The 10,563-nt window shown below is 45.1% G+C and overlaps 1 non-coding gene across 1 annotated transcript; it reads left to right on the forward strand.

Annotated features, from left to right (window-relative positions):
• The first annotated feature begins 2,335 nt into the window (after positions 1-2,335).
• Positions 2,336-2,424, forward strand: trnar-ucg (transfer RNA arginine (anticodon UCG)). The gene is given in 2 exon segments: positions 2,336-2,372; positions 2,389-2,424. It is a non-coding gene; the product is annotated as a tRNA-Arg (tRNA).
• The last annotated feature ends 8,139 nt before the right edge of the window (positions 2,425-10,563 follow it).

Raw genomic sequence — 10,563 nt, forward strand, 5'->3', positions numbered from 1 at the left:
AGACTTCATACATCTTTACTCATGTACTCAAATACGCTTTCAATGAAGCCAACATGCCATTTGCCTTCCTAATTGCTTGCTGCACTTGCATACTAGCTTTTCGTGTCTCATGAACAAGGACACCCAGGTGCCTTTGGACATCGACACTTCTCAACCTCTCACCATTTACGAAATACTCTGTCTTTCTGTTTATTCGACCAAAGTGGAGAACTTCACACTTATTCACATTATATTCCATCTGCCATGTTCTGCCCATTCATTTAACCTGTCCAAATCCCCTTGAAGCCTCCTTGCATTCATTCTGTACCTTTGAATTCTGTAAATTTTGCCTGTTCTATTTCAGATTTTATATTTAAAATGTGACCATGGTGACAGAGTTTATTTAGATCTGATAGTGAGTTTGTTTTTGGACTGTGATTGATGTATCAACCTGTCAGCTGTACTGAATTGGAGTGAAATAGAAACAACTTCTGTCTCTCCTGCTGTTGTTTGACTGTTGGATTGAAAATGAGTCTCTCTTGACTTTGGGATCAGTGTCTGTCTGACTACTTCTTTTGTTTGTTCCAGTGGAACTGATGAGCTGGCAGTATCTCTGTGCTTTGGGAGTGATCCTGTACCGACTGTGTGTTGGAACGAGATCACTGCACTTTTCCTTGTGTCCAAGAATCACCACATCCAGTCAGGTTCCTTCATGTATTTTCCTGCAGGAATGAAAGAACTGGTGAGATAGAAGATACAAAAGCGATCAATGTAATCGTCCCAATAATAATCATTATGAACAATCATAAAATGAAAACCAGGAACACAAACAGTGTCAGTGTCTGACTCCACTGCAGTACTGCAGTATTCAGCTTCTGTTTACCAGGTGTTTGCAGTGGATTTACAACAAGTTTGTGACATTCAGAAACAACACAAGCCCTGCACTGCTCAATGACTGGGACTGTCCGATAGAGCAGTGACCTTTACACAGTCACATTTCTATTTCAACGGAAAACAAGCAGCCACTATTTAAAATGTGCCTTTCACACTTCTCACCTGGTGTCTGCAATAAATGCTCTTTGTCTAACTGTCCACATCGTTATTTTGCGGCTATTTTCCCCCCACTGTTCACAATCCAACAAACAGTGAGAGACTGGAACTAAAGCAGGAAAATTCCCTCTCCTTTGGGTGGTGAAATTGTCAGTGATTTTCAATAGTGATTTCTTCCCATTGTGTCTCCCTGAGCCTGTACAGACACTGTCCGAGATTGAACTCTCCCTTCCCCGTGTCCCCGGCTCACTCCATGTTCCAGGAGCAGCTCCTGCTCCACAGTTTCTGTTACAAACACTCCCCGACTCCCCCTCAACTTCCCACCACTCAGTGCTAATCTCTGAGCACATCTGCGGACACGCTCCCAAAGCAATGGCTGCTGGAAGCAGATGCTGTTTGTTCCCTTCCCCCGGGCCCGGGAAGTCTCCATTAGCAGCTGATTTAAAGCATCTTCCCCTGATTGAGTGAATGGCCTCACAGACTGGGTTGGGGAAAGGATGCGCAATGGCTCCACTCCTCATTGTGATGTCCCACTGGGGGCGGGGCAACACAGCGCGTGCGCAGATCTCTGCAGCAATTCAGCATTCAAACATCAATGGGAACTTTCCCCATTTCACCCTCATCAAAGTCCCAAAGAAAGTGAAGAGGGGCTTGGACTGGAGGGAGGGACGGGGTAGGGGGAACCTAGAACCCAGAAAGCTGCCCACTTGCCCCATTTTGATGCTCAATTTGCGGTCATTCCCTGCAGGGGGTTTGTTATTATTGAGCCCCCCCTGGTAAAACAATCCGATAGAAAGAGGGGAGAAAGGAGGGAGCCGGTGTGTTTGCTGGGACCTTGCAGAATTCATTTCAGCAGCAAAAGTCCCGGGTTATATTAACCCGAGTGAAACACGCTGTCAGTGAGAGGAAAACCGAACGGCCCTTTTCATCTTTTCATTGGAAACAAAGTAGAGCCGGAAGTGCGGCGAGCAGAGCAGACACACAAGCTCAATGACAGGAGAGCTCGGCCGTCCCTGAGTTTCAGCTCCCGGCTCTTCCATTTCCTCATCCACACTATCTTTACTGTGGATGTTCAGGGGTTCCTTGTAGGATCTGAGGACTGTATCCATTAAACATTCTGAGTCAAAAGATCCACACACTCTCTGTTATCAAGATTTATGGGCAGGAATGTTTCAAAACTTTGTCTATTAAATCATTGTATTATTCACAGAACTAATGAGGCAATTGGTTCATTATTCAGGCCTTGAACTTGGTTTGGGTAGACCGAAAACTGAGAGGTTCAGCACCTTTTCAAACCTTCACTACTGGCCGTGTGGCCTAATGGGTAAGGCGTCTGACTTCGGTGTGTTTAACGAGGTTATCAGAAGATTGTAGGTTCGAGTCCTGCCACGGTCATTTTGGGCGATCAGTGTTTAGCACCGCAGCCTCACAGCTCCAGCGACCCGTGTTCAGTCCCTGTGCGCAGTTTGAGTTCTCCCTGTGACTGCGTGGGTTTCTTCGCACAGCCAAAGACTTGCAGATTGATCGGTAAATTGGCCATTGTGAATTGCCCCCAGTGCAGGTAGGTGGGAGAAGAATGGTGGGGCTGTGATGGGGAATATGGGATTAATGTCGGATTAGCATAAATGGGTGGTTGTTGGTCGGCACAGACTTGATGGGCCGAAGGGCCTGTTTCAGTACTGCATCTATTAATAAATAACTGACTTTTTTGATGAAGTAACAGAATGGTTGATGAAGGGAAAGCAATGGATGTTGTCTACATGGATTTTAAGAAAGCGTTTGACAAACTACCACATAAAAGGCTGGGTAACAAAACTGAGGCTCCTGGAATAGGAGGGTCAGTATCTGCTTAGATTAAAAAATGTATGAAATATCAAGAAAAGCGAGTTGTGGTATTTAGTTGTTTTTCAGAATGGAAGATTGTGGACAGTGATGTCCACAAGTGTCAGTGTCAGGACCACCATATATAATAAATGACTTGAATATTGGAATCACAGAATCACAGAATTGTTACTACACATTCACAATGCTTCCAATTTTCGTATCATCCATAAACTTTGAAATTCTGCCCTGTACACCAAGGTCTAGGTCATTAATATATATCAGGAAAGGCAAGGGTCCCAACACTGACTCCTGGGGAACTCCACTACAAACCTTCCTCTAGCCCGAAGAACATCCATTGATCAAGAGTCTGTGTTTCCTGTCACTCAGCCAATTCCATATCCATGTTACTACTGCGCCTTTTATTCCATGAGTTATAGCTTTGTTCACAAGTCTGTTGTGTTGCATTGTATCAAACTCCTTTTGAAAGTCAATAAAAGCAAAATACTGCAGATGCTAGAAATCTGAAATATAAACAAAAAGTGCTGGAAATACTTAGCAGGTCTGGCAGCATCTGTGGAGAGAGAAACAGAGTTAATGTTTCAGGTCAGTGACCATTCAGATGCTGCCAGACCGTTTGAAAGTCCATGTACACCACATCAACAGCATTGCCCTCATCAACCCTCTCTGTTACCTCATCAAAAAACTGCAGCAGGACAGTTAAACATGATTTTCCCTGAAGAAATCCATGCTGGCTTTCTTGAATTAACCCACATTTGTCCATGGGACTATTAATTTTGTCCCGAATTATTCTTTCGAGAAGTTTTCCCACCACCAAAATTGAACTGACTGGGGAGTGAGACGAGGTGAGTTGCTCCAACAGAGAGCCAGCACGGGTTCGACAGGCCGAATGACCTCCTTCTGTTCTGTCGCCATTCTGATTGTATGATTCTAGCGACAACTGTTGGTGGAGAGGCAGTGATGCAGGAATGTGTTGACAGAAAGGTGAAAGTCTGGGCTGGTGTGTGTTTGCAGCATTTGCAGCTTGTGTTCGGGTTTGTGAATCAAGGTGATTTGGAAGCTGTGTTCCAAATTGAAGTGTTTATTGGAAGCAAGAAGTTGATGTAAATAAAGAGTAAAACGTGTTAAAATGAAGCGTGGTGTGAATGTGGATAGCAGTAAATATAGTGTTGGTGAATTATTTGTGTTTATAAACTTCCACTGTGCCCTCTGCTGCAGGCTGCTGTTTATATCCAGCTGTGTATTAGTGTTGTGTGTTAGCGAGATAAATGTTTGTTTCAACGCTGTTTATAAAGCAATAGCATTGCACTCAAACAGTCCCAGACATAGCAACACACGTACAAAAGCAAAATACTGCAGATGCTGGAAATCTGAAACGTAAACAGAAAATGCTTGAAATAGTCAGCAGGTCTGGCAGCATCTGTGGAGAGAGAACAAAGTTAATGTGAGCTAAGGAAACAGACCTGAACTGTTAACTGTTTCTTTCTCCACAGATGCTGCCAGACCTGCTGAGCATTTCCAGCATTTTCTGTTTTTATTACAGCAACACAGGTGTTGGGAGGCTCAACCTGGCTACACAATGTTACAAAGACGCTGAGTAACACCATCGACAACAGGACAGAGAAAAACACACAGAAAACCAATAGACTGTGAGGAAGCAAAACTGAGGGACAGAGAGAGAGAGACAACGAGACTGAGATGGAGAAACATGATTGTATTCTCCCTGTTGTCTAAAGGTATTTCCTGGTGTGTAAATATGTATCTGTTGTGTAAAGATGTACCCTGTTGTTGTGTAAAGGTTTTCCCTGTTATTGTTTTATTTTCTCTTACTGACCGTCTCCTCACTGTGACCATTTGCCCTGGTTTTATTGTGGCCAACATCACCATCTGGTGGTGGAGCGGAGGCTCTGCAGGAAGGGGTTGACAAAGTGGGAGAGACTCGGCTGGTCCGTGTTTGCAGCTTGTGTTCGTGTGAGCAAAAGTGAGTTGTTGCTGATTGATGTGTTCACTGGAAGGAAAATGCTGATTGCAATAGAGTGCCTTTGGAAGCATCTTGTCATTATGGGTAAATACTTGACGTATTGAAAGTGAACGGTTTGCATTCTTGCAAAGCATAAATAGCAGAAAAGGGTTTCGATCCATCGATCTCTGGGCTTTGGGCCCAGCACGCTTCCGCTGCGCCACTCTGCTAACTGCTGCATTAAATTGCAGCTGCCTGTTAGTGAAATATGTTCATTTCCCCCATGTTTTTATGAAAATAGGATTGTCGTCGGATTTCTCAAGAATCCCGGACTCAGCAACACACGTGCTGACGGACTCACCCTCATTGCACAATGACACAAGGACACAGAGTAACAGCACCAACAATGAGGCAGGCAGAGAAAGACACACAGAAAACCAGGAAGAGATTATCAGGACCCAGAAATGAACAGACAGAGAAAGGTAAAAGCAAAATACTGCGGATGCTGGAAATCTGAAACAAAAACAAGAAATGCTGGAATCACTCAGCAGGTCTGGCAGCATCTGTGGAAAGAGAAGCAGAGTCAACGTTTCGGGTCAGTGACCCTTTGACGTTTTGAAAGGTACAGAGAAAGAGACTGAGCAAACCAGCAAGAGACAGCGAGAGACTGATGAACACCACTTGGAGGGAGCACTGAGGGTGGCAAGGGTCCAGAATGTACTCTGCCTGGGGGATTTCAATGTCCATCACCGTGAGTGGCTCGGTAGCAACACTACTGACCATGCTGGCCGAGTCCTAACGGACATAGCTGCTCGATTGGGTCTGCAGTAGGTGGTGAGGGAACGAACAAGAGGGAAATACATACTTGACCTCATCCTCACCAATCTGCCTGCCGCAGATGCATCAGTCCATGACAGTATTGGTAGGAGTGACCACTGCACAGTCCTTGTGGAGATGGTGTCCTGTCTTCACATTGAGGATGCCCTCTATCGTGTTGTGTGCCACTACAGCTGTGCTAAATGGGATAGATTTTGAACAGATCTAGCAATGTATAACTGGACATCCATGAGGTGCTGTGGACCATTACCAGCAGCAGAATTGTTGTCAACCACATTCTATAACCTCATGGCCCGGCATATTCCCCCACTCTAACATTACCAACAAGCTGGGGGATCAACCCTAATTCAATGAAGAGTGCAGGAGGGCATGCCAGGAGCAGCACCAGGCATACCTTGAAATGAGGCGTCAGCCTGATGAAGCTACAGCCCAGGACTACTTTCATGCCAAACAGCAGAAGCAGCATGTAATAGACAGGGCTAAGTGATCCCACAACCAACGGATCAGATCTACACCCTGCCACATCCAATGATGAATGGTGGTGGACAATTAAACAACCAACAGGAGGAGGTGGCTCCACAAATATCCCCAACCTCAATGATGGGGGAGCCCAGCACATCAGTGCAAAAGACAAGGATGAAGAATTTGAAACAATCTTCAGCCAGAAGTGCCGGGTTGATGATCCATCTCGGCCTCCTTCTGAAGTCCCCAGCAACACAGATGCCAGTCTTCAGCCAATTCGATTCACTCAACGTGATATCAAGAAACGACTGAAGGCACTGGATACAGCAAAGGCTACGGGCCCTGACAATATTCCGGCAATAGTACTGAAGACCTGTGCTCCAGAACTTGCCGCGCCCCTAGCCAAGCTGTTCCAGTACATCTACAACACTGGTATCTACTCGGCAATGTGGAAAATTGCCCAGGTATGTCCTGTACACAAATAGCAGGACAAATCCAACCCAGCCAATTGCTGCCGCATCAGTCTACTCTCAATCATCAGTATAGTGATGGAAGGTGTCATCGACGGGGAACTTGCTTTGCAATAACCTGTTCATTGACGCTCGGTTGGGTTCCGCCAGGGCCATTCAGCTCCTGACCTCATTACAGCCTTGGTTCAAACAAGGACAAAAGAGCTGAACTCAAGAGGTGAGGTGAGAGTGTCTGCCCTTGACATCAAAGTAGCATTTGACTGAGTATGGCATCAAGGAGCCAGAGCAAAACTGGAGTCAATGGGAATCAAGAGGAAAACTCTCCAGTGGTTGGAATCGTACCTAGCACAAAGGAAAATGGTTGTGATAGTTGGAGGTCAGTCATCTCAGCACCAGGACATTACTGCAGGAGTTCCTCAGGGTAGTATCCTCGGCCCAACCTTCTTCACTACTTCATCAGGGACCTTCCTTCAATCATAAGGTCAGAAATGGGGATGTTCACTGATGATTGCAAAATTTAGCACCATTTGCGACTCCTCAGATACTGAAGCAGTCCATGTAGAAATGCAGCAAGACCTGGACAATATCCAGGCTTGGGCTGATAAGTGGCAAGTAACATTCGCGCCACACAAGTGCCAGGCAATGACCATCTCGAACAAGAGAGAATCTAACGATCTCCCATTGACATTCAACAGCATTACGATCGCTGAATCCCCCACTATCAACTTCCTGGGGGTTCCCATTGACCAGAAACTGAACTGGAGTCGCTTGATAAATAGTGTGACTACATGAGCTGGTCAGAGGGTAGGAAGCATGCGGTGAGTAACTCACCTCCTGACTCCCCAAGCCTGTCCACCATTTACAAGGCACAAGTCTGGAGTGTGATGGAATACTATCCACTTGCCCGGATGTGTGCAGCTCCAACAACATTCAAGAAGCTCGACACCATCCAGGACAAAGCAACACGCTTGATTGGCACCCCGTCCACAACATTCACTCCCTTCACCACTGACGTACAGTGGCAGCAGTGTGTACCATCTACAAGATGCACTGCAACAATGCACCAAGGCTACTCAGGCAGCACCTTCCAAACCTACATCCTCTACTGCCTAGAAGGACAAGGGCCACAGATGCATGGGAACACCACCACCTGAAAGTTCTCCTCCAAGCTACATATCATCCTGACTTGGAACTATATCGCTATTCCTTCACTGTCGCTGGGTAAAATTCCTGGAACTCCCTTCCTAATAGCACTGTGGGTGTACCTACCCCACATGGACTGCAGTGGTTCAAGAAGGAAGCTCACCACCACCTTCTCATGGGCAATTAGGGATGGACAATAAATGCTGGCCTGGCTGGCGACGTCCACATCCCATGAAACAAATAATTAAATGCAATAACAGCTCATCTCAATTCCTAGTATTTCTAAATCCCACCAGTCCAACATAAGCTGAACAATTATTGCATGTTGTGATTGACGGTCTGGTCTGTAAACTGCACTGTATCACAGATTGCGGAAATTTGCTAACTGGAAGTGAGAACTGCAAAATCGGGACAGTAGTTCACATAGTCTGTCAGTGTGAAAGAATCAGGCAATGTGAGGTAATAGAATTTGTCTGTAAATGTTACACTCAAATTGCTTTATATTTTTATATTGAAAATAAAAGTAATCATTTCGTGAAAATAGTGACATGTTGTCCAAACTTTGGTAGCCAGTTGTTTTCGTCTTGCACTCAGCAGGGCAATCCACAAGAATACCAATTTAAGTGAAAACACCAACTTTCTTCTGTGTGAGAAGAGAGTGCTGATTGGTTGGCAAGTGAACTCTGATTGGTCGAGGCATTGCCATTCAGAATGCATCAGTTTATGGTCATTGACAGATAACTGCCCAGCTTTGTTTGAAGTTTAAACCAGGCAGCTTGACTCTGATTGGTCAGGGCATTGCCCTGTGGAATGAGCCAGTGAATGGCTGTCACTTATTTTGTTTAGCTTAAACTGGCACAATGTGTGTGCATGTTCTTTCTGTCTGCAAAGAACAGGGCCCTGTGTATTAATATATGTAGTTTACAGTACACACCAATGCACCACACTGCGAGCCCTACTGACAGTCTTAAATTGGTTGTCAGTGTAATTCTTAGCACACTGAGAATTATTTAGCAAATGTTGTCCTATTGTGGAATCACATCTCATGTTGGATACTGTGTTTTGAGTTTTGCAAGCACGGCTTGGTTGGGTAGGGCCCAATGCGAACAGCGGAAGGGACATGTTATTTGATACAATCCGCCAGTTTTGGGATGTACGGTCTAGAAACCGAGCATCACACTGGTATTGAAATTCATATATCACGTTACTTATTTGTGTGATAGGCAGGACGTCTCTTTTGTTTGACAGCAGCATCCTGTTAGTGGTGAACACCACACTTGTTGCTCCTGCATCGTAACAGCAGGAAACAGCTCGCTTCACCTGTTACTCAAATACTGGGGTTAAATTACCCTTCCAGGGTAATTTGAGGGAGACTGGGCACTTTTCAGGGCTCAAAATGACGTCCTTCAGCCCGTTTATAAGTTTGTGCGATATACAATGAGAAATGATCTGATCAGTGTAGCCATTGTAATGCAGGATGTCTTTGATTCGCCCTATTTCAGCATCAAGCTTGCATGGAGGTGGTTACGGAGGGAGGGAGGGAGGTGATTACGGAGGGAGGGAGGTGGTTACAGAGGGAGGGAGGGAGGTGGTTACGGAGGGAGGAAGGAGGTTGGGACAGGTGAGAACACATAAGGATTTAGAAACAAGGATGAGTATTTTGAAATAAAAACAAGAAATGCTGGAACCACTCAGCAGGTCTGAGGATTTTGAGGTTGAGTTGTTGCTGGACCAGGAGCCAATGTCGGTCAGTGATTGGTTGCCGAAAAGGCCAATCTTATAGCGCGTGGAACTGCAATAATCCCAACGCGTGTATTGACCAGTGAAGGTAGGTTTGCGGTAGACCGTGGTAGAAAACCCCTTAGCAGATTTCTCAACTAGTACATCAAGGAAAGGGAGCTCATTTGACAGCTCCATTCCAAAGGTGAATTTGAGTGCAGGATGGAGCCCATGAAGACTTGCAAGGAAATTATTTCATGCAGCTGCGGATTCAAATATAGCAAACGTATCATCTACATATTGGAAATATGCAAGAGGTCGGAGGTTAGGTGTCATTCCCTTAAAAACAGGTTTGTCATGGAATCCAACAAAGATGTTTGTGAGAGCTGGGCCTAGAGGGGATCCCATGGCAACACCAGCGATGCATGGTGTCAATAAAACTGAACTCAACTGTGCAAGTTGCCGAGTTCATAGGTTCAATGAATACTGATTCGCACAATGGTGACGGGTCTAGATCACCATGATATAGCACTGCAGTGCAAATATCTATGGCTTCCTGAAGTGGTGCATTGGTGAATAGGCTAGCAATGTCAAATGACACATGGACACGGCATTGCTATCGATATGCAAGTCCTGGATGGTCTTCACAAATGTGAAGGAATCCTTCACTGTGTTTGTGGAGAACTTGCTCAAAAACTGGTTGTAACAATTTGCCCAACCATTTGGCAAATTCATTTCAGGTTACTATTTACATTACTTCAAATAAAGAAAACACAACGACACAAAGAATTGAGCACAACGCTGAAAGTTTCACAGCAAATAGTCAAATGGGAAAAGGATGAAATACAGAAAGAAAAAGCCTAAAATACTGAAAACACTCAGCCAGTCCGGAAACAACTGTGGAGAAGAGAAGCTCGGGTTAGTGGTCCAGTTCTGTGACCCTTCTATAGACCTGAAACATTGCTCCTACCTTCCTCTCTACACAGATACTGCTGGAACTGCTGAGTGTTTCCAGAATCTTCTGTTATTATTCAGGTTCCCAGTGTGTGCAGTAGTTCTCTTTTTGAAAATTAAATATTCCGAGAGGAATGGAACTTTACA

The sequence above is a fragment of the Heterodontus francisci genome, unplaced genomic scaffold (genome assembly GCF_036365525.1).
Source record: "Heterodontus francisci isolate sHetFra1 unplaced genomic scaffold, sHetFra1.hap1 HAP1_SCAFFOLD_59, whole genome shotgun sequence".
In the NCBI taxonomy this organism is placed as follows: Eukaryota; Metazoa; Chordata; class Chondrichthyes; order Heterodontiformes; family Heterodontidae; genus Heterodontus; species Heterodontus francisci.